Genomic DNA, 6,192 nt, shown 5'->3' with positions numbered 1-6,192 from the left:
GAAGACCTAATTTTGTTGTTGGAGAGGTAAAAGTAGTGACATAAAGTACATTAATAAAAGTATAAAATTTAAATTGCTGAACACATCAAAAGTGTCCAATAAATATTTTTCTATTTGAACAAATGTTTCAAAATTTTTGACAGTGATAAGGTCAACTTTAATGATTTCTCTATTTTTATTTAGTGCCTCTAGCAACTTTTATAAAATTTTCTCTTTACAGTTTAGAGATAGCTCAGCCTCAGAGGTAACATTTTAAATAATTTTAATACATGTGTATGTAATGAATACAAATAATTTGACTAATATTAACTACTGTATATAGATTTTGCACTGAATTAAAATACACAAAAATCTTTAGTATAAAATAGTATTGCATCCAATATTTTTATATAACCTTTTCAGTTATTACTTGAATATATTATATTTGAAATATTACCAAATTTTAGCCAGTATAGTTTTCACATAGTTTATAATGTTATCTCTCACTGAGAAATGCTTCTTTAATAAATATATCTAGAAATAAAACATGGAAGTTGTATATTTAGTGTTAAATAAAATTTTGTAAGACATTTTAATGTAGCTTATTCTAATGAATATATTTTGTTACAAGTTTATGTGAATGAATAGATAAGCATTTTTTTAATGGAATATCTTACAGTTATCAAAATTTTAGGTCAAAAAGAGAGGAGGTATCTTCATTAATTATTAACAAATTTTAATGGGGTATCAGCAGTTTTGGAAATGTCAGAATGCTGTTTTTCATCTCCTGTTGGAAAGAAGTATAGGTGCTTCATGTCATGATTGCCTGTCTGTTTTAATAGATGTTAACAGTGTAGAATTGTTCATTTAAAATATCGTATTCATTTAGTAATTAAATAACATCTGAGTCTTTAAGTACTAATGAATTTTCATTCTGCTTTATTTATTAAAATACAGGTTATAATGGTAGAGGAAATAATGAGAATGAACACAAGAATTCTGGTAGAAATGTATGCATTGAGTTAGTCTAATGAAAAATTTGTAATTGTTAATGTTTATGAAGGAGTAGTAGTGGAAATGCAACATTAGTGGGTATTTTTTTAGTTATTCTTACAAATGATTTCAAAAACATTAGGTTAAGTATAAAATTTGGCAGGAAAAATTTGCTCTAGCTCCACCCACATTAGCCATGGTGAGTTCCTTTGCATAAGGTCTTAGCATTCTTTTTTCATTGCAACGTTAGATGATTATTTCATAATTTCAAAAGAGTCAGAACATAGTTGCATAACAGAAAAACAAATACGTTGAAAAATTTTGAGACGGTGGTTGTGCATTCTTCGCAGTAGGAAAATGAGTGAGCAAGTCATTCTTTCAAATCAGAGATTTATTTTCACATCACGTACTTAAAAGCTATAACTCAGGGACTCTGCTTGTTTTGTTTTGTTCCATTATCAGCAATAACCTTAAAAAACTTTAACCTTTCACAGTACAGGTCCAGGATTAGCTGTCAGATAACATGCTTCACAGGTTAATTTTTTTATTGGAGTTTTGCACTTTTGTCAGCAGCCATGACATTATAACTCTTTACTTTCTTCAATGAAGCACACTGTCAGAAGGAAGTTATTTCTGGTCTGGAGTTGTGTTTTGTAGCAACATGACCAATACAGTAAAGTTTATTGTATTTCACTAGGATCCTACTTTGTACAGAACAACCATGGAATGTCTGTCACTTAAAATGCAGGGTTCATTCTGCCCAGTTTTATAACAAATTTGGTGTATCCATGTCATCCTATTTCTCCCTTCTACATAATTATAAAGTAGAAAATAACTTGATATAAATAATACATAAAAAGATACTATCTTAAATTTAAGGCGATTTAGGGACAACTAATTTAAGTAAATAGAATTTTTCAACACAAATGAATGTATAAACCTGTGTCTATGATTATGTGTGAACATAAATTATTTTGATATGGTGATAACATCAAAAAGTATCTCCCGGAAGGAAATGGCTTCCCCTCTGACTGTCATGTGCGTTGACAAAAAATTATTAATTTTTATAAAGGGTGCAATTTAAAGTCACCAGTTACTTTATCATGAAAACAACAGAGAATTAAATAAATTCAGATGTTTAATTAAATTCAGATGTCAGAAGTGGTACAATATTAACAAGAAAAAATTTCTAAGGTTAACTTCAGCATATGATATAGTTATGTAAAATATTTTTTCAAGAACAGAAAAATAAATATGGGATTTCCATTTTTGGAAACATAAAGCATAAGGAACTTAAAGTTTTTATTTGTACAATATACAATATTTTGTGGCTTTCCTCAGCTGCTGCTAAGGTGCTCTATCCAAGACCCTCACTTCATCTGGCCACTAGCACTTGCCCCCACCATACCCTCCGTCTGGAACTGAGCTTGCCTGCGTGGCCTGAGTCCTTCTCCTGGAAGACAGTGAACTGACAGTGAAGAAAGATAACGTCAGTGCTCTGACTGAAGAAGCTGGTATAAATGTTGAACCTTTCCGGCCAAGCTTGTTTGCAAAGCTTCTGGCCACCATGAACATGGGGAGGTTCATCTGCAAGGTAGGGGCTGGTGGACCTGCCCCCGCTGGAGGTCCTGCACCTTCCACACTGCTGTCCACCTCCCCCCTGCTTAGGAGAAGAAAGTGGAAGCAAAGAGAGAAGAATCTGAGGAGTGTGATGATGACAAGGGCTTTGGTCTTTTTGACTGAACCTCTCTTGTGACACATTCAATAAAAAGCTGAATAATAAAAATATCATGTGGTTTGAAACAGTGTCTTTAAAAAATTGTTGTGTAATTTGACATAGCTTCAATAATTTAAGTATGTCTTACTAAATCTTATTCTGCACAGGATTGGAAATTAAAAACAAAACAAAACAAACAAACCAAAAACAAGTCCTGTGCCTCAGGTAATCTGAGAAGCAGTGGCCTGAGAGCACCTGCTCAGAGATAGAAAAATATGTTTGGTTACAAAAACTGGGAGATCAGATCTGACATTTGTCCAAAGGTGACGAGTGCAGATAAACAGTGCTATACCAACAAAAAGCAAACAGTAAAAAATAAACAATGCTAGCAACACACCTGCTCTGCAGAAGCGGGTTGTGTGGCTACTTCAGCTCTGGGGGAGGAAGAAAGTCTGCCATAAAAAAATCTCTGATAGTTCTTTTCTAATCCCAGTTTCAGGCCCCAGGTCATATTACCTATGCAGTCCCACAAAAAAAGTAAAAAAAAATAAGTATAAAGTATTTCTGATATGTATTTTGCCAGACATTACCTTCTCTTCAAAAAATGCAAGGACCTAAGTTTGCTTTACTCTAATTAGCTCTCTTCCAACTTAAATGCTATTAATGTTCAAGTTATTAGTGCTCTCAACCTTATAACATTTTAAGGGACATATATTAAATATCTAGGTAACCACTAAAGGAATAGAAATTAAAAATTGAGGAAATGTAATAAGAAACATAGACAAAAAGTTTATATAAATAATTCTAAATATTTAATGTGGATATTACAACATATGTTCATAGACTAAATTCTTCAATAAAACACGATTATTGAAATGGAAATAAAAAGAAAATGTGGCTATATGTTCTTTATAATAGACACAACTGAAATATAAAGACAAAGAAAGGTTCAAATTAAAGGGTAAAAAAAGAAAGCTACACTAGGCATATTCAAAACAAACCAAATTGTGTATAGCTGTATTGAAAGACATTGAAATAGATGGTAAAATACAAAGATCCTCAGAAATAAAGAGGATGACAACATTTTGACTTGTCTCTGAGCAATGTATGTGGCTTGTTAAAACTAAGCACTAGGACTTACAAAGACTTGAAACAAATGTATATAAGATAGTTTGGTATTTGGGCAGAAATGAACAGCTACATTGATAAATCAGATTAGAGAGCCCAGAGATGAACCTTGTGTACATTAAGATTTGACAGAGAACAGAGTTGGCATTGGAAAAGGAATGGCTCATTAAGTAAAAGTACATTAGATCCATAGTTCACAGCATGCACTGGGGTCAGTTCTAGATAGATAAAAACTTAACTTTGAAAAACATCACTTCAAACTTTTAGGATCAAACAGACTATTTTCATGTGCTTAAAAGTAGAGGGTGATTTCTTAATATTAGAAAAGCCCAAAACATAAAGTAAAAATATTGTCTATATATTAAAATAGAAAAAATTTGTGTTTATTAAAAAAGGTGAAAAGACAAGTGAAATAAGTACCATGTCTAAATATGTATAGACAGTATCATATATATTAATATCATATATTCCCATGAATAAAAAAGCAATGGATAATCTAGTAGAAAGGTATATAAAAGTTACAAACAGTTATTTCTTAGACGGGAAACATAAATTTTAATAAACATATGAAAGATGCTTAAGCTCATTAGTTATCGAGAAAATACTTGATAATGACCCAAATGATACAAATTTACCATACATAAATTCAAAGACCCGATAAGATCATATATTCTCGGGCATGAGGGACAACGGGAACTCTTAACACACTGCTGCAGGAGTTATAAATTAGTGTGTTTTACAGAACATTTGCCTTTTCCAAGTAAAGTTCAAAGTGTATGTATACTTTGATGTATGACCCAGCAATAGATCTCCTGGAGTCACTCTCATGCTGAAAGAAGAGACTCAGACAAGAACAGAACCTTCAAGGTCATCAGCAGTGCATAAATACATTTTGATATATACAGACAATAGACTCATATTAAGATCAAATGATGCACAAGTACAGACAGGAGCATATCTCATAGTTTAATATCAAATGCCAAACCATGTCAGAAAAGTTTCTTCACTGTGATTTCATTTATGTTAAGTTCAAATTTAGGCCAAAAAAACCCTAGGTTACATGAGTATAGAGAGAGATATGTGGCAAAACCCATAAAGAAAAGAGAATACATAATACAACATTTATTGGTTATCACTGAAAAGAGAGTAGGAATTGCCATTAAGGAGGACAAAATAGGAAGCTCTAGAGATATCCATAATGTCCCAACTACATAAATTGGTTAATGGATACACTGATATTCATTTTATTACTGCTGTTTTGCCCATTTGTAGGGTACATGCATTCTTCTTTAAAAATACTTCATAATAAAATTTGATTAAAATAATATATACATCGTGATTTATTTGATATGTTGAGGTCAATATACAATGTCTTATTTGGGTATTGAGTACATAAAATGAACTAATCAATCACATGGAGAGTGAACTGTCAAAGATACTGGGTTTAGTTACATCCTAATTGTCCTGGGTGAAGTCATTTCACTATGCCTTAGTGAAATGACAATCAGGATTCTATTTTCTGTTGATAGGGAAATATTCTGAATTATCAGTGGCACACGGTGAACCAGAAACAGAGAATCTCAAAAATACTTTTCACAACCTGCTATTTTGTCTGATAAATACATGGGTAGATAATGAATTTACTTACTTCATCCAGAAACCGACAGAAGATTTGGCTATAAATATTTAAAAGATGAAATAAATCTATCAAACTATAATGTCTAGATAATAAATAGTTTAGAACAATAACACAAGAAAAATCACAAAAGCAGGTCAAGAATATTTAACTTCAGACCAGGCAAACCAACCAAGTGATAAGCTCACTGTGTGTAATGCACATCACCATGGGGTCTCTGATTATTTCTAAACGCATGTCTAGTTTGATTGTGTTGACTCATCTTCTTAAGACTACTGGGGCATTAATAATCATTTGAACCAAAATGCCCAAAAAGGTATGTGTGGAAGAAGAATTAGAATCATGATGGGATGTTTAGATGTAGCTTGATGAAATATGCCACCAAAACTTGGTGAAAGGAAAAGCTCCCTTTCACATATTACATGTCATCGTAAGTGGAAATGGTATCATGGATTTTTCACTTAGGACTCCAGTTTATCTTTAAACAATTGCAGGGATTCTTTTGAAAAATGTGTTTAACAACATAAATTTTTCTCAAATTAATAAAAAATTGCTGTTAAAAATGTGAAAGTATTAGATCTCTTCATCCCACGTAATCATTATCCTTGGCATTTCTTGTGCTTTTAATTTTCAAATGTTCTCAACTTTCAGTCTGTCCACAGTGTCAGAGGGATGACCTGACACAAAGGACCGTGGTGCCCAGAGCCCGTGATTTCCACGTATTATTCTCTTTCAGACA

General features: G+C 32.2%; 1 pseudogene; it reads left to right on the top strand.

Annotated features, from left to right (window-relative positions):
- The first annotated feature begins 1,633 nt into the window (after nucleotides 1-1,633).
- Nucleotides 1,634-2,715, top strand: LOC119062218 (60S acidic ribosomal protein P1-like; annotated as a pseudogene).
- Nucleotides 2,716-6,192: the final 3,477 nt, after the last annotated feature.

Source organism: Artibeus jamaicensis, unplaced genomic scaffold (assembly GCF_021234435.1).
Source record: "Artibeus jamaicensis isolate MK-2021 breed Jamaican fruit bat unplaced genomic scaffold, CSHL_Jam_final contig_1132, whole genome shotgun sequence".
Taxonomy (NCBI): domain Eukaryota; kingdom Metazoa; phylum Chordata; class Mammalia; order Chiroptera; family Phyllostomidae; genus Artibeus; species Artibeus jamaicensis.
Note: the sequence above shows the minus strand (reverse complement) of the source record. Positions and strands in the feature narration are given on the sequence as shown.